Here is a 21,837-nt window from a genome sequence, read left to right on the forward strand (position 1 = left end):
AAAAGAAAAGAAAAGAAAAAAAAAAAAACAATAATCCTGTTCCAAGATGCTAAACATCTGCTTGGTGACACAGAAATTCAGCCTTACTTTTTGCCACATTCTTTATGATCTCTCTTCTCTTGCTTACACAAGCATAAGGACTATTTGAGCATCCATTACTGTGTGGTTCATGGAAGGCCTAAGTGCTCAGTGTTTTTATTGGAGTGCTTTAAAAATTCCTCTAAGAATAAAGCCTAGAAGACAGTGATTCAAGCTAGAAATTTTGGCATATTTCCTAAGCCTGTCAACCACCAAAAATGCTGTTAAATCTTAAGTGTGTTATGTACATGAATAACAGTTCTTAAATATTTTGTCTTCATTATATGATACTTACTAAACTCTTAGAAGACTCCTTTTTTTAAGGATAAAGTATCACAATGCCTTTATCTAAATGTTGGCTGTAGCTAAGAGTATGTTCTAATTTTAGTAAGAGAAAGGCAATGGTATTTGGGCTCTTTTATATAAAAATAATAGAAAATAAGGCCAATCATTCTGAAGGAAATAAGTGATACTACCTACTGACCAAGATGGCCTTAACACAACCTTCGACTTGACTAAACTTTAGACAGGTTTATTCATGAATATAGATTGCTGACCTCCCTTCTTAGAGTATTTATTTGCTTTAGAAAACTATGAAGCAAAATAAGATAAAACTAAAAAAAGATATTGGTAATTCTATAGTTATAATTGGAGACATCAACAATCATCTTGAGTGAAATGAGTAATTGATAGAACATATGGACAGAAAATCAGTAAAGATACAGAAGCTTTGAATAACACTATAAATCAGCTTGATATAACTGAAATTAATAGAACAATCCACCCAAATACAGCACAATACACATTATTTTCAAGTGCAATTGGCACATTTACCAAGATAGAACATATGATAGGATATGAAATATTTCTTCACAAACTTTAAAAGGTCATACACAGTATATACTCTAACCATGGTGAGATTAAACTAGAAATGAGTGACAGAAAAATACCTGGACAATCCCCAACTAATTAAAAATTAAATAACAAATTTTAAATTATACATGAATGAAAATAAGTTACAAGTTAAATTAGAAAATATTTTATACATGAAAATTACAGCACAATACACCAAAGTTTGTGGAATGCAGCTAAAGTAGTTCTGGAGGGAAATGTATAGTTTTAAATGATTATGTTATAAAAGAAGAAAAATCTAATATTAATGATCTAAATTTCTACCTTAAGAAATAAGAAAAAGAAGAGCAGTTTAAACTCAAAGTAAACAGAATAAAAAAAAATAGTAAAGAGGATAAATCAATAAAATAGAAAACTGACCAAAAATAGAGAAAAATTAATAAAAGAAGTAGTAGGTTCATTGAAAAGATTAATAAAATTGACAAACCATAAGACAAAAGGACTAAGAAAATGCTAGAAAAGAAAAATTATTCATACCAGGAATGAAGGAGTTTACATCATTACAGATCCTACAGATATTAGAAGAGAGTCTAAAGAAATAGTACAAACAACTTTAGGCCAGTAAATTTGAGAACTTAGATAAAATGTACAAATGTAATAAAATGAACAAATGGTAAATGAAACAATTTACCACCTCTCAAGAAAAAAAAAAAAAACGTTATAGCTCTATATCTATTAAAGGATAGCATCGATATTAAAAACTTTTTCTGCCAAAACTATAGACTTGTATTAGTTCCCTATTGCTGCTGAAAAAAGGTTACCACAAACTTGGTGCCTTAAAATAATACACATTTATTATCTTGCAGTTCTGGAGATGAAAAGTCTGAAATGGGTTGCCCTGGCCTGAAACCAAGGTGTTGGCATGGCTGTGCTCCCTCCAGAGGTTCTACAGAAAAATCTATTTCCTTGTCTTTTCCAGCTTCTAAAGGTGTATTCCTTTGTTTGTGGTTCTTTTCTCCTCCATCATCAAAGCCAATAAGGTAACATCTTCACATAGCTTCATATCTCTCTCCTTCTGCTTCATTGCTTTCACTCACTCTTTCCTTCCCTCTGCTCTGCCATCACATTGCCTTCTTCTGTATATTTACTTTTTATTTTATTTTTTAAAATTTAAATCTAACCCTTGCCTCTGTCTTATAAGCACACTTGTAATAACATTTAGTGTCCACTTGTATAATTCAGAATAATCTCTGCATCTCAACACCTTTAATCACCTCTGTGAAGTACCTTTTGTCATATAAAGTAATATTCACAGGTCCCTGAGGTTTAAATTTGGATATTTTTGGGGACCTATTATTCAGGCCCAAATGGCTTCATTGGTAAATTCTACCAGATATTTAAGAAAAGCTAATACTTATTCTATACAAATTCTTGCAGAAAATAGAGGCAGAGCTAACATTTTCAACTCATTATATGACGATATCATTGCCCTGATACCAAAACCAAAGATATTAAAAGAAAAAAAAAGCTATAAACTGATTTGCTTCTAGACTATAAATGGATAAATATTTAATCAAGTATTAGAAAGAGAATATGCCAAGATATACAAATCATTTTTTGTTGACTAAACGAGGTTTATGAAAATAATGAAAAGTTAGTTTGATACTCAAAATTAAAATAACATTATTAAAATAAACATAATTCGTTGATGCAGTAAGTGTTCACCAAAATTAAATACCTGTTCATCATAAAATTCTCAAAAAACTAAGAGAATGGACATTTTCTCAAACTGATAAAGGAAATCTTTATAAGAGCTTTAGCTCTTTATACTTAATGGTGAATGCCTGAATGGTTTCTTCCAAGGATCACGATCAAGGCAAGAATATCTATTCTCACTACTTCTATTTAACATTGTTCTAGAAGTTCCAGGCAATTCAATAAGACAAGAAGAAAAATATTAAGAGAATACAGATTAGAAGAGAAGAAATAAATCCGTTTTTAATTATAGTCAACATGCAGAAAATTCTAAAGAATCTAGAAAGTGCTGCTAGAGCTTCAGCTGTTAGCTGGGAGGAGGCCAAGGTGCAACTTTCTTCGATAGCCCTGAATCTGAGTTCATCTGACATCGGCAACCTCCGCCATGCCAATGCTTGACCCCAAAGAGATCAAAGTTGTATACCTGAGGTGCACGGGTGGGGATGTCAGTGCCACATCTACCCTGCCCCCAAGATTAGGCCCCTGGGTCTGTCTCCAAAAATAGTTGGTGATGGCATCGCCAAGGCAACCAGTGATTAGAAGGGTCTGAGGATTACAGCAAAAATGACCATTCAAAACAGGCCCAGATTGAGGTAATACCTTTTGCTTCTGCCCTGACCATCAAAGCCCTCAAAGAACTGCCAAGGGACAGAAAGAAGCAAAAAATCATTAAGCGCAATGAAAATTTCAATTTTGATGAGATTGTTAACATTGCCTGACAGATGCAGCACTGATTTTTAGCTAGAAAACTCACCGGAACCATTCAAGGGATCTTGGGGACTACCCAGTCTGTAGGGTGCAGTGTTGATGGCCACCACCCTTATGACATCAAAGATGATATCAACAGTGGTGTAGTAAAATGCCCAGCTAGTTAAGAACTACAAAGGAAAATATTTCAATTAAAGATCATTTAATAACAACAACAAAATACTGCTAGAATTAATAATGATTTTATCAAGGTCATAGGTCAGGGTCAATATACAATAATAAGTAGCATTTCTCTGTACTAGGACACAACTACTGGTAACTGAAAAAAGAATTTAAATGCCATTTATACTTGATACAAAATATGATATACTTATGGATAAATTTAATAAAACATATGCAAGAACTAAACACTGAAAACTATAAAACACTACGAAAGGAAAATTTAAAAGACCTAAAAATAGAGATAATACTATGTTAATGTATTGAAAGATTTAATATTGTTACGATGTCAACTCGACACATGTCAATCTACATATTCAAAGTGATCTCAATCAAGATTCTGCTAGAATTTTTTTGGTAGAAATTAACAAGCAAAATATAAAATTTATAAAGAAATGCAATGGACCAGAACAATTCAAATTCTTTTAAGAAATAACAAATTTGGTGGACTACCTGTGTTCAAGTTTTATTATAAAGGTATAATAATCAAGACAGTGTTATCAGCATTTAGAAGAATTGAACAGAATAGAAGTTCTAGAAATTGACCTCATATATACGATGAATTTATTTTTAATAAAGATGTCCATTAATTCAATGGAAAAAGTGTAGTTTATTCAACGAATTGTGTTGTAACTATTAGATGTTGTATGGAAAAGTATACACTGAAACTCCTACCTCTCCCCATACACAAACAAACTTGAAATTGATCATACACCTAAACATAAGAGTGAAAACTATACACTTCTAGGAGAAAACATTTGTAATCTGGGTTAGGCAGCAATTTCATAAGAAGACACAAACAAATGAACTGTTAAAGGAAAAAAAACTAGAAGTTTTGCTCTTCAAAAAGCATTGTTAGCATTGGTAAGAAAGCAAAAATGCAATCCTCAGACTGAGAGAAACTATTTGAAAAGTTATACCTCATAAAAGATTCTTATTTAGATTATTTAAAATAACTTTTATATCTCATTAATAGGAAGACAAAACAAGTAAAACTGGGCAAAAGGTTTGAATAAATGCTACAACAAAAAAGCTATATGAAATTCCAATAAGCACATGAAAAGATGCTCAACATCATTTGGCATTCTGAAAACGTAAATTAAACCCATGAGATACCAGTGCCACCCATTACTTAGTAATCACTCCTAGGTATTTACCTAAGAGAACTTTAGCTTTCTTTTCTGTAATGAGGGATGATGAAACACCTTATAGGGTTGCTGACATCTAACTATACAAAGTACATAGAAGAGTATCCAGCACAAAGTAAGTACTCAGTGAATACCTACTGTTCTCAGTTGTTGCTCCTGACTTTGCCACCCAACTAATTGTCACATTTATCAGATCATTTAAATTCCATTCAATTTTTTTCAACTTTAAAAATGATGTGATGACATGGATCCCTACGGTTTTTCAAGCTTTAAAAATATATATATTTATTTAAATTAGTTTCAAGTATACACTACATTGATTAGACATCTATATAGTTCATAAAATGATCCCCCAATTGTTCTCTCTCTCCCCTGGCCCTCCACCTAGCCATCATATTAATGCTAACTGCATTCCCTATGCCATGCTCCCCATCCCCATGACCAACTATCAACTAGGTTTTTAAAGCTTTCTGACATCCTAAAGTCTATAAAAACATGATAAGATTTTTTGCCCTCTCTTATTAGACATTTGTTGTAATATTGATTCAGGGAAAGTTTCTAAAAGAAGAATCCGTACTCTGAAAATATGTTTGTTTGTCTAACAGAGAAATGTATTTAATTTTTATTTGGCAAAAGTCTTAAGATGGTTTGCATTCTTTCACCTTAACTAAACCAAGGTTCACCATGGAGGTAGATTAAAACAACTATACTATTCAATCAAAATCTATTATTTTGACAGTTTGCCAGCAGCACACTCCTTTTGTACAGCTTTGCTTTCATTTCTGGTAAATCATGTACAATTGTCTTTCAAGATTGATAAAAGCTTCCCAATTTGTTTAATGTAGTGCGATTTATTAAACTTACAAGTTTCCCTCGATGCGTACTATTTAGGGAATCAAACTCAGGAGCTTGTATCTGATCAGCATTTTTACCCTAGATATCTCATCTCCTCCATCATTTAATGATGCTATCTTTGATAATATAGTGATGCTCAAGGTGTCAAGTAGTAGAGTCCTGACAGATATTTGACAGAGTTATTAGTTTTTCCTATTAAATATGTCTAACCTAAAGTGATTTACCATGCAACAAATTAGAGTCTAATAGTGAAATGCCTGAGCACTCAAAAGGTATAGTGTCCAGTTACTGTATAGAATTGCTGTGGAAGGTCTGTCCTATTTGAAAATTCTATCAAAACATCTTTCACTCCCTACAGAAAGAAAGGAACCTACTTTAAGAGTTCAGCCAATTTAAGTTCATACATTTAAATCATACATTTTCCTGCCATAATAAAATGCAATCCTTACTTTCAAATCTCTTAAAAAGATACATCAAGATTAATCTTAATTAATAAAATTTTATGACACATTCTTGGATTCTCCTGATGAAAATTCCTGATGATTGATTGCATGTTTAATAAACAATATACATTACAGCTGTCATGTTCTTGCTAAAACTCTATTTCCCCTCTAGTAATTGTATGAGGGGAGGGAAGTATGATTACACTTCTTGTCAGTATTTCCTCGAAAGTTGTTTCATACAAAGACAGCCAAGCTTGTGAGCCTAATTCATTCATGGGCCTGCAGCCAATATAAGTGCTTTGTGTACTGCTGGATGCCATTGCATGCTTTCCTCACTGAAGGTGAAAATTCCACATTGTTGCTTACCCTCAGGACTCCAGGAGGCTGTCTGAAACTGAAATTGGGCTCTCTGAAAGCTGAGCTTGTGTGTTTTATCTTCTTTGAATTGCTTCCATTTTTCCTGTGCTCTGAGGAATTATCCTTCACCTTGGGACAATGTGCCTTTAAGAGCGGAGTCATACAGAAGAGTAGAGACTTTTCTTCCCTCCAAGGCTTCCATTATTCATCTTATAAAAATTCATCTTCCATTATTCATCTACCATATTTACCTATGTGCCAGTAAAATTGCAATTCAAACTCAGCTCTCTCATCTTCAAAAAAAATAGAGGATTAATCTTAATTAGTAATTAAGAAATTACTTACTGAGTACCCAATGTGTACATCTGATTTTTCTAGAAACTAAAACTTTCAATGATATTTCAGTCAAGGAGAGGATGTAACTAAAGGCACTTGAAAGCAATTATATGTGTGTTTAATATGGTTTAAAGTTGTCTGATTTAAATAACTTATAAAGTTCTTTTTATGTACTCTCATTTGGTAAAATTCTTTTAATGTACTTTTTAGTCTCATCTTCTCCTTCCCTGGCTCTTTTCTTTAATATTGAATCCTGGCAAAGCAGAAAGGATAAAGTCCTTATTAGTGAAGCCTGCTCTCCTCTGATATCTGGAACAATGCTCTCTACCCATCTGGCTACAGCTTACCTGCTATAGCTAGTATGGCTCATGAGTTGGTCTCTCTTGCCTTGGTCAGGGTTTGCTGGTTCTCTCTGGCTGATCTAACCTCATCAGAACTCCTATCGACTATATATCCATAAGCATCAGCTATAATATTCACTTAGCATCTGTGCTGACTTTGGAGTCAAGTCCTTGCCAATGCTTGAGTGATCACCTCTCACTGCCTTCTTGAAACACACACAAGGCCAGCTGTCTCTGAATAAAATGTCTCAATCATAAAAAGACTGAAGGTGGCTTGGAGAAGATAAACTTCAGAGCCCCATCCTGGTGATGGTTGATACACAAGACCTCTGCCCGTTAAATACCCATGAAATACATCTGGAGCCCCAAATTGACAACAGCAACTTAAGGCAAAGAATAGAGAAGATATTGAAATAAGATCAAAGTGCAATTTCATTAACTGCATCTTCGAGGGGGATGAATGGAGAAACATAACTAAAAAAAAAAACAAAACAAAAACAAAACAAAACAAAAAAAAAGAGAGAAATAACCCTAGGTAATATTAACCTAATTCTAGAATTCTAGGCTACAGTGACCAGAATAATTTGTCTGTTTCCCTACAGAGAAACCAAATCCTGAACCAATCATAGCCCTTTTTTCTCTCTCTTTCTTTCATCTGTCACTTATTCTAGATTTAATCAAAATGTTACAATAGAAAAAATTCAATTAAAGTGATGTCAGCAAGATAGAGTCCTAGGAGGCCCCAAAACTTGTCTCTCTCACAAAAATAACAAAAATAGTAAACAAGCAACTGAAAACTGATGAAAATAGCTCTGAGAAAGCTCTGGACTCCAATGAAGTAGCAGAAACACTGCGGAGCTAAAAACCAAGGACAGCCACATAGAAAAAAAAGCACAGAAAGCATTTTACCTGTATCACCCCATTCCCTGTCCAGAGTAGCTCGGCATCAAGAGGGATCCCCTCGGGGGGATTTCACACTACATGGAAAAGGAGAGCAGGAGAACCCCAGGAAGCCTCATCATCATGGGCATTTGCAGCCTTTGCTACCAAGTATCTCCACAGTTTTTGCCAATGTTAAATCCAGCTGACAGAACTTCTCAGGGTCCCTGTTGCTACATCTCCTCCCTGGGGCAAGAGTTTTCACTGTAGTGATCCTTCTCCTAGGGGCCCCACAGCTACAGTGTGCCTGCTCTCTGGGATCAGGATACTATAACACCTCACCATTTATTGGAACAGAGCTGCCACTGCTCTGTGTACCACCCTCAGGTCCCAAGTAGTGGATTTGACCTGTCATTACCAGGACTGGGCTGCTGCTGCGCTATGCCCCACCCCTGGCTCCTAAGCTCTGACTTTGACTTCTCATCATCAGGGCAGAACTGCTGCTGTTCTGCATCTACCCCTGGGGTTCTAAATCATGGCTTTGTCCCAACATCACTGGAACTGAACCGTTGCCATTCTGTGAATGCCCCTTGAGGCCAGAGTCAGGACTTAGACTCATCATTCCCGGGGTGTACTGCTAATGCAAGCTATTGCTGCACCCTGTTATCCCAGAGCCTGTGTCAAGGCTGGGTCCCCCAACCCCACCCTGAGTCACTATGGAGACTTCCACAAGAGATCCGCACAGGCTGGCACCTCAGACACCAGTGCCATTGCCACAGCAAGTACACCTATGTCCCATGTTTAGTTCTGTGTGTGTCAGAAGCCAGACTCCAGCTCCACTACCATTCTGAGTGCCAGCACACTACCATCACCTGCAGGATCTCCACAGTCTTGGCCACAAAAGATCCACCCCCACATACACCAGGCTTTGCCAACACTGACCTCAGCTCATGGGGCTACCTGGAGACTATACCACTGTGTCCTCCCAGGAACCAGATATGCTGTACCCCACCCAGCTGATGTCCTTGCAGCCACCTTCAGGGATAAGTAAGTCTTTCTAAAGTGAAGCCATTTCGAAAAGTATTAAAGAGGTGACTGCACCCTCAATTGCCCAACATTAATGCAAAGACATTAGAAACATTAAGAAGCAAGGAAACATGTGAATTATCTAAAAAATAATGCAAAATAATTATTTTAAGGAAGCTCAGCAATATTCAAGAGAATACAGATAAACAACTCAATGAACTCAGGCAAACAATACATAAATAAAACAAAAGTTCAACAAAGAGATGGGATGGAAATCATAAAAAAGAACCAAACAGAAATTCTGGAGTTGAAGAATAAAATGAATGAAATAAAAAATAAAATAGCTTCAACAGCAGCCTCAATCAAGTGGAATAAAGTATCCGTGAAATTAAAGATAGATCTCTTGATATTATACAGTTATACAGGAGAAATATACAGGAAAAAAAAAGAAATAAGAATGAAAAGAGTGAATTAAGCCTATGTCAGTTATGAGACACCATAAAGCAAAACAATATCTTCATTAAGGAAGTCCCAGAAGGACAAGAGAGAGAGAAAGGAACAGAAAATGTAGTTACAAAAATAATAGCTGAAGACTTCACACATCTGGGGAGAAATATGGCCATCCATGACTCAATCCAAAGAAATCTTTACCAAGACAAGCAAGAGAAATAAGATTGATTATATACAAGGGAACACTGATTATGTATCAGTAGATTTCTCCACAGAAACCTTGCAGACCGAGAGAGAAAGAGAGAGTAAGAAGATAGATTTAAACTGCTTAAAGAAAACAAAACAAAACAAAACAAAACTGCCAACCAAGAATACTTTCCCAAGCAAATTGTCCTTCACAAATGGAGTGGGGGCGGGGTGGGGGGCAGAAAAAAAAAAAGAAATGAAGGAGAGATAAAAACTTTTCCGCACAAACAAAATCTGAGGGAATTTATTACCATTACACATGCCTTACAAGAAATGCTAGAGTTGTTCAAATTGAAATGAAAGGATGCTAATTAGTAACATAAAAACACATGAAAGTATAAAATTTACTGGTAAAGTTAAATATATATTCAAATTTAAAATATAATACTGCAATGGTGATGTTTAAAGCACACTGAACTCTAGCATGTAAATTGAAATAAAAAGTGTTAAAAATAACTGTAGCTATAATATTTTGTTAATGCTTACACAATATAAAAAGATATAAATTGTGACAAAAACATAAAATGTCGATGGGGAAGGTAAATGTGTAGAACTGTTTCATGCAATTCAAGTTAAGTTGTCATCAGCTTAAAATAGACCGTTATAACTAAAATATGTATTATAAATCTTCACAGTACAAAAAAAAAACCCTATAATAGACACACAAATGATTAAGAGAAAAGAATCAAAGCATATCACTATAAAAAATCAACTTACAAAGAAAGCGCAAGAGAGGAAGAAAAGAACAAAGGAACTAAAAAACAATCGGAAATCGTTACCGAGGTGGCAATAGTAATGTCTTACTATCAATAATTACTCTAAATGTAAATGATTTAAATTCTCCCTTTAAAAAATACTGAGTGACTGGGTAAAACAACAACAACAACAACAACAACAACAACAAGACAACTATGTGCTGCCTACAAGAGACTTATTTAAGTTTTAAAGACACTCATTGGCTGAAAGTGAAGGTATGGAAAAAGATATTCCATGCAAATGGAAACTGAAGGAGAACAAAGGCTGCTGCTCTTATTTCCAGCAAAATAGACTTTAAGCCAAAAGCTTAACAAAAGATAAAGAAGTTCATTATATACAGTTTTATGCTACACAATAATGTTTTGGTCAATGATGGACTATATATATATATATATATATATATATATATATATATATATATATAATCCATTTGGTCAATGATGGACTATATATATATATATATATATATATATATATATATATATATATATATATCCATATATATATATATGGCAGTGGTTCCATAAGATTGTAATGGATTATAAGCAAAAAATTTGTGATGTTGAAAGAAAAGGCTGGATCCAGCTAAGCTGAATTTACTGCTAGCTCTAGGTGGTTTAAATAGACGAGGAGGCTCAGCATGCTGTCCACCTTCCCTGTGTCCACCCTTAGCTAGGGCCCGGAATTGGTGAGGGAGCCAGAGGAGGGAGTCCAGGAGCCCGCTGCCCCACCTGCCCACACACACACACACACACACACACACACATTCATGCACACGAACTCACTTCCCTATCCTCTGTTTGTCTTTCTCTCTCTCCTAGTCCTCCTTCTCTCTCTCTCTCTCTCTCTCTCTCTCTCTCTCTCTCTCTCTCTCTCTCTCTCTCCTCTCTCTCATACTGTCTCATCTGAAGCTTTATCTTTCTAAGTGTCTTTCCATTTCTACTCTTCCTTTCTCTCCCCTTATTTTCCTTTTTTCTTTTTCTCCCTCTCTCCTTTTTGACATCTCCTTCAAATGGTGCCTCCCTCCACATCCCTCTCCATGTCCTGCCACTGCAATGTGCGAGTGAATGCTTCTGTGCACACTCACACACACTTCATCTTTTATACTGTACTTTTACTGTATGTTTCCTATGTTTAGATGTGCTTAGATACACAAATATTTACCATTGTGTTACTATTGCCCACAGTATTCAGTATAGTAACATACTGTACAGGTTTGTAGCCTAGGAGCAGTAGGTTATACCATATATCCTAGGTGTAGTAGACTAAACCATCTAGGTTTGCAGAGTACACTCTATACTGTTTGTACAATAACAAAATCATCTAACAATGATTTTTCAGAATGTATCCCCATCGTTAAGCAACACTCGACCTTAACGAAAAAGGAATCAATTCATAAGGACATAACAAATGTAAACATATAAGCACACAATATCAGAGCACTTAAATATATTAAATAATTATTAACATGTCCAGGTAGAAATAGAAAGCAATGTAATAATAGGTGACTTCATAGCCCACTTTCAACAATGGATAGGTCATTCAGACAGAAAATCAATGAGGAAATAATGGAATTGAACTACGCAAATGAACCTAACAGACATATATAGAACATTTAACATATACAAGTAGAATAAACATTTTTCTCAAGTACGTACAGAACATTCTGCAGACTAGATCACATGATAGGTCATAAAATAAGTCTTGACAAATTTAAGAAGATTGAAATCATATTAATTATCTATTCCTACTGCAGTGGTATGAAACTAGGTCAACAAGAGAAATAAAACTGGATAATTCAGAAATATATGAAAATTAAACAACACACTTCAGAACCAATGAGTCAGAGAAGAAAACAAAAGGAAATAAAAAATATCTTGAGACAGTGAATCTTAGATGAAAGCTGTTATAAGAGTCAAAGAAGTGCATTTCATATATTGAAAAAGATTCAGTTCATCAAGAAAATATAACAATGCTAAATATATAAATACCTAACAATAGAGCCCCAACAAGTGTGAAGTAAGATCTGACACAATTAAAGGGAGAAATAGTTCTACAATAATAATTGGAGACTTCAATATCCTACTGTCAGGAACATATAGAACAACTAGACAGAAGACCAATAAAGAAATAGAAGACATGAACAACATTATACAACCATTGGATCTAACTGACTTAAATAGAATACCCACCCAACAACTGTAGAATACACTTTCTTCTCAAGTGCAAACATGGAACATTATATAGATAGACCACTTGTTAGGCCATAAAACAAGCCTCAATAACTTTAAAAAATTAAAACCACAAAAAGTATCCTCTCTGGCCACAGTGGAATGAAACCAGCAATCAATAACAAAAGGAAAACTGGAAAATTCACAAATGTATGGAAATTAAACATTATAGTTAAGCAATCATGGGATCAAAAAATACAAGCGAAACTAGAAAATACTTCAAGATAAATAAAAATAAAAACACAGCATATTAAAACACATGGATGCAATGAAGGCAGTGCTCAGAGGGAAATTCATAACTTGTAAACACATGCACTAAAAAAGAAGAAAGATCTAGAGTCAATAACCTAAATTGACTTTGCAAGGACCTATTTGATTTATTCAGAAATTACAGATCCGAACACACGATTCAAAACAAAATAAAGAGTAATTAGAAGTGATCATTTATGTCCAAATATGTCTGGTTGCCTAAGAAGCAGCGTTGTAAGCAAGGAAAGATATAGGAAACATTTTTGGAGTATAATGCATACTACAGAGTGTAATGTTGCAAATACTTCACTTTTCAAAAAACAATGGCAAATTGCATCTTAATCACTTGCGGATGTGCAGAACTTGAAATTCAAAGCAAGAGAAGATCTAGCTTCTCTCAAACATAATCTCAGTAAGTGTTTGATTTCTCTTGTCAAATATCCCTCTTCTGGACATTTCCATATTGACTCAAGAGCCATGCATCTCAACCTGATCTTCAGGTTTAGTTCTCAGAAACTGAAATCACTCCGGTGTGGAATCAGTGAGCCAAAGCTTTTTTCTCATTTGAGAAAATCATGAAATGAATGGTTCTATACTGATTCAAGGTTAAGAAAATAAAATAAAAGAAAAACAAAAACAAATATCAAGCCAACACAATAAATCCAATTCAGAAGATACTGCAGCTTAAGGAAAAAGAAATGATATGTAGAAAATTTTGGAAAATAGTATATCTGAAGATGTTTTTCTATAAGAAACAAAAATAAAGATTTAAAGATTTTGACATTTTGTTCTAAAATATATGTGGGAAAATAAATCTATAAAATACAAGGAGCAGGTGACTTAATGAAGAACAAAGTAATATAAAAAGCCACACCTAAAATGCTACACGATGCATTTTGTTTTTCACTTACATGACACTTTGGGATAGAAAAATCTATGGGGACTGAAAACAAATAAGTAGTTGGCAGTTTTGTGGAACAGGGAGAGGGTTTGACTACAAATGAGCATAACAAGTGAAACTTTGAGATAATGGAACTGTTCTGTGTTGTGAATATACAACTCTAATCATTTGTCCAAACTCATAGAATTATATACCATGAGGGGTAAATTTTCATATGTAAATTAAAAACAACTAAGATATTATGAGAAACCAAAATGGAGTACAGTCTGTGGCAAATGAATCTCTCTGTATTGCAAATGAGTGATATGACCACAATAAATGAGATGAAGAAATAAGTTGTACCATGTAACTTTAAAAAACAGTTTTGACTGGATATTATAAGACTAAAGTCCAAAAAATTGGTATACAAATACTGTAGTGTAGTTTGCAAACTTAGGTATGCATGTTAGCAATTCTGAAATGGCTATCTGTATATGAGGTTTGAACAAATGAGTAAATATGCTACAGACAATTGAAGTCAATTTCTCAGTCTAGAAAAGGGCAATGATGCTTGAATGAACCATGTGTTGCTGGATTAGAAGTAAAGGTATCATTCTGAACTCATAGATGGATGGATGGATAGATGGATGGATGAATAGATGGATAGATAGACAGATATAGAAAGATATGGAAATGAATACAGATATGTGTATATATACGAGTTGATATGTAAACAAATATCACCCAGCCTTATCCAGTAAGAGAACATAGAAGCAGTGACCTTAGTAACAATGAGCACAAATAGTTCCCAGGTCTTTGTCTCTAAATGCCATTTCTTAATAACAGGAATGAGGGTACCTTAGAGAAATGGCTGGTCTAGGGCTGGGAAGGGAAAATACAAGTTAAGCACAGAGATTGTTGGGGTACCAGAAAGATGGGAAGTACTATAAAAGTAGATTGCTGTCATGCCAAAAGGACAGAGGAATCAATCAGAAAGAGCTCCCAGTGACCAAATCTGAAACAATTTGGCACACAATGAATAATAGATGTTTGACTCTAACTCCGTTATTTTTATTTGTCAAAGTCATAAAAGACAAGGAGAGACTGAAGAGCTATCACATATTGGAAGAGGCTTGGGAAATATGATAAATGTAATCAATATGATATTCTGCATTAGATCCTGAAAATGAACAAGGACATTAGTAGAAAGACTGGTGAAATATGAATAAGGTGTGTAGTGTATTTAGTTGTATTATACCAATGTTAATTTCTTACTTTTGACAATCATATTATGATTGTATGAAGTGTTATCAGTGGGGGAAACTGGGTGAAGGATGTATGAGTTCTCTGTATTATTTTTGCAACTGCTCTGTAAGCCTAAATTTATTTCAAAATAAAAAAAATAGTAAAGTAACTTGTACAATTTATGAGATTTAATGATCTCTCTAAGAATCCTATTCAAATGAAACCAAATCTGAGAATACTGATTTCAGCCTCTCGTCTTCAGGGAAAATCATTTTAATTTATTTAAACTTTCTTCACTTTAGACACGTTATTAATCTTTGTTTTTTCTGATCTGTAATGTCTCCAGATACATTTTATCTCTCTTAAGTTTGGGGGAGGCAGGAGCCTGACTAACACAGGACAAAGCATGAAATATTAACATCAATATTCACTTCACTTTCAACCAGGCTGCGGCTCTGGGAGCTTCTCTTGAAATACTAATGAGAGAGATGTTGAAGAAAGAAACCTCAGAGTGTTCTAAAGTTCATATGAATGTAGACTACACTAGAAACTTTATAAGAAGAATGAAAGTTAAGCCTGGAAAGAGTAGACCAAACTATTAAAAGTATAAATTATTATTAAAATTGCAGTTTATAAATTATATATTATAATTTTTCTACAAGTTAATAGCATATTTTAGAAATTTAAAGCATAAAATTAACTTTCTAAAACATCTAAAATTTTACATATGATCCTCAACTACTTGGAAAATATATCAATAAAGATACTACTCATACTAAATAAAGTGAACTTATATAATCGATACTGAAGGAATCATTTTACCTTAACTCCAAAAAAACTGTAAGAAAATTTCATACTAGAATATATTATAAGTAGAAAGAGTTCTAGCTTCTAGTTGGGTATGCGACTACTGTACATGACTCTAGCTCAGTCACTTCACCTCTCTGAGAAAAGCTCAAGGATGGTCATGTAGGGACATGCCATCTGTTACTGCAAAATTCCAGCAGGGGCTCTTCACATATTCACTTCATAGTCTATTGAATAGTACCCCTGCATTTGTAGAAAAGCATGGCCTTTACTTTCCTGTTGTGCAATTATTTGTCCTATTAGATAAATAAATAAAGTTCTTGGGAGCCTCAAAATAAATGGAAAAATGAGAAGGTGGCAGCCTAGATTCTAGAATTTGATTGAAAAGGAGGAGAATTTCTGGATAAGAATTACAATTCTGAATAGATAGGACAATTCTTGACATACCATGGATCTGCTGATTTTCTTGATATCTTTGTTATGGCTAGTCGTTTTTTTTTAATTAAATTTATTGGAGTGACATTGGTTAAAAATTATATAGGTTTCAAGTGTTCACTACCCAAAGTCAAATCTCTTTTCATCACCAGATATTTGATCCCTTTTACCTTAAGTACTGATTTTCTGTGCCACAAGAATCCTGAACTATGTATTTAATATGTAGTTTAGTGTTAACATACTGTATGCACTGATTTTCTGTGCCCACAGATTGTGAGAGATTTGAATCCTACGATATGCATTTAATACATAGTTTCGTGTTAATATACTATACATATTCTGCAACTTTTTTCTTAATATTACTTGAGATTTTTTTATTTTTGGTATGTATATATTGGTTTCATTAGTTTTGAATTCTTTACATAATTTCATTATGTAAAAAAACAAAAATGTGCAAATCTATTTATTTGTTTTCTAATTAAAAGATATTTATTTTTTATTTTTTAAAGCATTTTATTTTATTTTATTTTTAGTTTCGAGTATACAGTACATTGACTAGACATTTATATAGTTTATGAAACAATCCGTTCAATTACTTTATCACCCATCTGGCTCTACACATAGCCATTACATTAACGCTAACTGCATTCCCTATGCCATGCTCCCCATCCCCATGATCATCTCTCAGCTACTAATTTGTATGTCTTTAACCCTGCAACCTTTTCTTCCAGCCCCTCTACCCCCTCCCCTCTGGCCGTCACCAGTTCGTCCTCTGTATTTGTGAGTCTGTTTTGTGGAGTAATATATATATATATAATATAAATGCCCTAATGTGAAATGTACAGTTCAACATAATGTTTTTGAGATTCACCCTTATTGTTGCATATAGCAGTATTTTTATGTTGCTGAATGAAATTTCATTAAAGAAATATACCACTCTTTATTCATTCCACTTAGGATTAACTTTTAACTCAATCTTTTAAGAAAGCAATTGTAACTGAGCTAAGACAATTTGATTATGCTCAAATATTAGACTGTCTTGGTAGATAATGGTAATCTCCAACAGCTAGAGATAGAAAAAAGGTCTCTATGTCTCTGCTCTCAGGACCTCACCACCAATGGTATAAGTTATAGATAGTATTCTGGATTAGTGGACATTTGGTCCTTTCTAAAATGTCCACAGAGACATTTGATCTAGGCCAAAATGGTCCTTGATGCTTGGTCAGATTTGCTCCTGTCCAAAATGTCCATGGAAACATTTGATCCAGGCCAAAGAAGATCCTGAAATTTGGTCCTGCCCAAAGCATCCATGGAGACATCTGGTTCATGATTCTTTAAATAATACAAACATTTGACTTTGTTAAAATTTTATTTACATTATTTGTATTGTAATGATGACTGTTTGATAGGACCAAATATCAAGGACTTTTTTGGTGTGGACCAAATGTCTCAGTGTACTTTTTGGATAGGACCAAATAAATGCCCTACAAGGGTATTCTGTTACACATACCATATTTATGGGAAAGTAGTTATAACATTGTCTTTTCAGGCATTTCAGGAAACATTTTCTTTCAAATTTCTACGTAAGACCAACATGACACTATTCACAAAGCTCCAAAAGTGGCTACATGTAAGAACCAGACCTAATCACTGAACTGGAGCACCAGTCTAGAAGGCTTCTCTAGATCTCTTATCTCGATTCATGCAAAAGCAGAAATATAGACAATATTTCTAGCCATTCTACATATGTAGAAACCACTCAAGTCAACAATTAAAATAATTCCTTACATTATACTAATTAACAAACCATCTAGTGTTGATAAGAGATAAAGATAGTGGAAGGGTACCATCAGAGACTGAATTTCTGGATACAGACTGTGAAATGCTAATAACAAGGCCCAGTACTGTATACTCTTTATTGATGGCTTCAAATGTTCACTAATAAACTCCAGGGTAGAGACTGAAAGCCAACACTTACACACACACACACTCATACACACACATACTCTCACACACACACATGCATACACACTCAACACACCATATTTTAAATATTTTATAATAAATTACAGAGAATATTAGAAATTTACTTATGAACACCCAAGTTTACCTTGCTAAAACAGATCTAATCTCTATATTAAAGAGTCAGCCCAAGAAGGCTGCTCTTCTTGACAGACTGGGGACTGTTTCTGGCTATTCAACTGTTTGACTCTGTGCTAGCTTCTCAGCCTTGGGCCATCTCTGAGGTTTGACTCTCTTTAAAAAATTAAAGGGTGGGAGTTAATGAGTAAATCATGATCTGTTATTGTAGCATATTGTTGAATTGGAGCCCCTGGCAGTTAACTCTGAAAACAATGAGAACATCTATTGAATTCATTAGCTATCCACGACACTTAGTGGTTTTTACAGAAATGTTTATTTCACTGGATCTGCAGTTAGATGGGATGACTCAAACAACTGAGAGTCAGACAACCTAGGCTGGACTGACTCAGCTCTACTCTACCTGCCTCATGTGGAGCCCAAGTTGAAGGTGCAGCATCTGGCCAAAACTCTTTCAGGCTGATGCTTAAGGAGCAAGAGGGCAAGAAGAAACACATGAGGCTCTTGGTCACTTCCACCCACATGCCATAAACCAAAGCAAGTGGGCAGGTCAAGTCAAGAGTCAAGCCAAGGGCAGGGAGGCAACTTCTGCCCATGATGAGGCCACCATAAGGTAATGGATGGAGGGAGGGCCACAGCACTTGCAGTCTTTCAGCTGTCACATTCTCCCCACAAACAAAAACATAATCTTACATTTCCTTGAATTGACTATTTCTATTTTTATTGTACATATTAAAAAATTATTGACAAAGAAGGAAAGAGATTTAAAATTTTTTTATATAGTTTTTCTCCTTTTGTATAGAAGCCTCCTGCAGATAACAAGACCCAATGCATATCTGTTTTATGTATCTATTCATTTGACAATCAAATATTGAGCACCTACTATATACAGATCAAGTGAAGCAATGTGAGAAATACAAAGAACGATGAGATGTATTCTTTCTCAATGATCTTATGGGCTTGGGGGTTCAGGAAGGAAGCTTGAAGTAGAAGTAGCATCAAGTACAGAAATAGAGTAAGGTAGTTAAAACCATCACCCTGTGGCTTAAGCATTCCTAAATTTGAGTCTCAGCCCCACCATTTCAGGCAAGCTATTTAGCTTCTTTGTTTTATCCATTGACAAAGAGGCAAAACAAGATCACATAACTTATAGATGGAGAATTAAAAATATGTAACTTATGCCTGGCACCTATAATTGTTTAATTAATAGCACAAGGTATCAGATTACTTTGACCAGATTGGACACCAACTCCCTACCAGGGAGTTTTAAAGGCATTTCTTCCTTCATTCTGTTGTCTCTATACTCCTGTGCTAATTTCTGTCCAACAGACGGCTTTTGTGACAACCTTTGAAATAACAGGCTGTAAAACCCAAACTGTAGGAATTGAAATTGTTTTGGGGGATCGATTCTGTCATGAAACCGATTATAAACAACTCTCAATCACTTTCCCTAAAGAAATGATGAGGTAAATAAGTCCTGGCTGGAACAGAATCGGAAAACCTGGGTAGAACACTTATGTCACCAACCTGACCCTCTGCCATGTCGTTCAGAACACAGTCCAGTTGGAAGTAAGACCACAGAACAATGTGGTCCACTGTTGACTGTAAAAGCTGATTTTCTGACACGCAGTTGATTTTCTAGAATCTCTCTGACTAATAAAACACATTCATAGTTTCGATCAATTAGGAGACACAACAGCTCCAAAATGAAACAAAACAACTAAGCAAACACCTCATGTAACTTTTGGCTGAGTTTACATAAGCATTGCTCCCTCTCTACACTGGAGTTTGGTCCCTAGTGACCCCTTTTGGGGGCAATATCTGTCACAGCTTGCCTTACCCTGTAAAGGAAGTAGGACGATGGATCGCTGGAGAAAGGAGACATTACTTATATGGGTGTTTACATCATCAAGGATGATGGAGAAGTTGGGATGGAAAATAAACAGAAGAGCCAGGTGGAAAAGTCTCGGTGGTTGGGCAGGACGAGGAGGAGAATGGATGGTGGGTGTCCTGGATAACATCAGACATGACTGATATGAGGTGCAAAGGAGCAGAGGTTTTGTGGTTGTTGTTCATTTAAATCTAAGATTTTTTCCCCCAAGTATAGATGTCCAAATCATTAAAAATATTTGTGATTGAGAAATAGTTTGACAACTTGTTCTAAAGATATAATGCACAGCAATGGTGGTGATATTTAGCAATACTGTTTTGTATACATGTATTTTGCTAAGAGAATAGCTCTTAAATTTTAACACACACACACACACACACACACACACATGAATGGTTACTTTGTCAAGGTAATGGATATGTTAACTAGCTTGATTGTATATGTATATATACATGTCATAATGTATATGTTTATCAAAACATCATGTACACCTAAAATAAATACAATTTTGACATGTCAATGATATCTCAATAAAACTGTTAAAAAAAATAAATACAGCCTGTAGGAAAATGACTTTCAGAGGAACCATCAAACAATAAATCTGAAAAGGTGGAGTGGGCTGGGACTGGAGGGCTTTGTGTGATGTGCTCAATGACGTGTATGACCACAAATAACGTACATGTGGCCAAGACCAAAAAAAGAAGAAGGGTGGTTCCCAAATGACAATGCCATGTAAGAACTCCTACTCTAGAAAGGAGTGAAGTCTGCTTCTGACTCTAAGGGCATTTGACCCAAGGGAGGTTTTTCTCCAAATCTTTGTGCACATATCTGTAAGAAATTAAAAACTTTATAGCAAGGGCTTTACAGTTTTTCTTGGACATATAAAATGAAAACATCTATATTACCAGATAAAATCTACTTATGGAAGTGACCCCATTCAGCACCAGAGACTCAAAAGGTCTAGCAAGGGACACGCCTTTCTTCTGTCTAAGATTCAGAAATAGGGCTGCTTCCTGGCATTGTGAAAGTTCCATGGAAGTTAGTCTCCTGCTTGGCCCAAATGTGGACCAAAGTGAACAGGAAACAGGCTTTCATGACTACGTAGGAACATGACATTTCTCTTTTAATTTTTTTTAAATGGACAAAGAAAAGCATCTTTGTAATTTCTACCCAGTAAAGCTTTTGGTTGTTACTGTTAAATTGTGCAGCAAATACTCATGAAACAAGCTGAGGACTGGAAAACATCCATGAAGAGGGGTCACTTGGTGCAAGTTGGGCTTTCTGAGGAGCAATCAACTCTTGCCATTACTTTATATTCCATTATTAGTCCCTCCAAACCCACAGAGCCTCCCGGAGGGCTACATCTGTAGGCTTCTTAGGAGCTGGCCCGGACACATTCCATTGGACAGATACCTCCTGCTTTGGCATCGCCCAGGTCCTCTCCAGAGTTAAAGTAGGGATGTCTCTCCTGTTCTCCGGTAAAGATGATTCCTACTGAGAGAATCATTCACTATATTTCCTTTGGTTTTTAAACTCAGTAGATCATATCA

At 35.0% G+C, this 21,837-nt stretch overlaps 1 pseudogene; it reads left to right on the plus strand.

Moving 5' to 3' along the window:
- The window catches only part of LOC105309076, an 82,770-nt pseudogene extending 79,173 nt beyond the window's left edge, over positions 1-3,597 (plus strand).
- The last annotated feature ends 18,240 nt before the right edge of the window (positions 3,598-21,837 follow it).

The sequence above is a fragment of the Pteropus vampyrus genome, unplaced genomic scaffold (assembly GCF_000151845.1).
Source record: "Pteropus vampyrus isolate Shadow unplaced genomic scaffold, Pvam_2.0 Scaffold667, whole genome shotgun sequence".
Taxonomy (NCBI): Eukaryota; Metazoa; Chordata; class Mammalia; order Chiroptera; family Pteropodidae; genus Pteropus; species Pteropus vampyrus.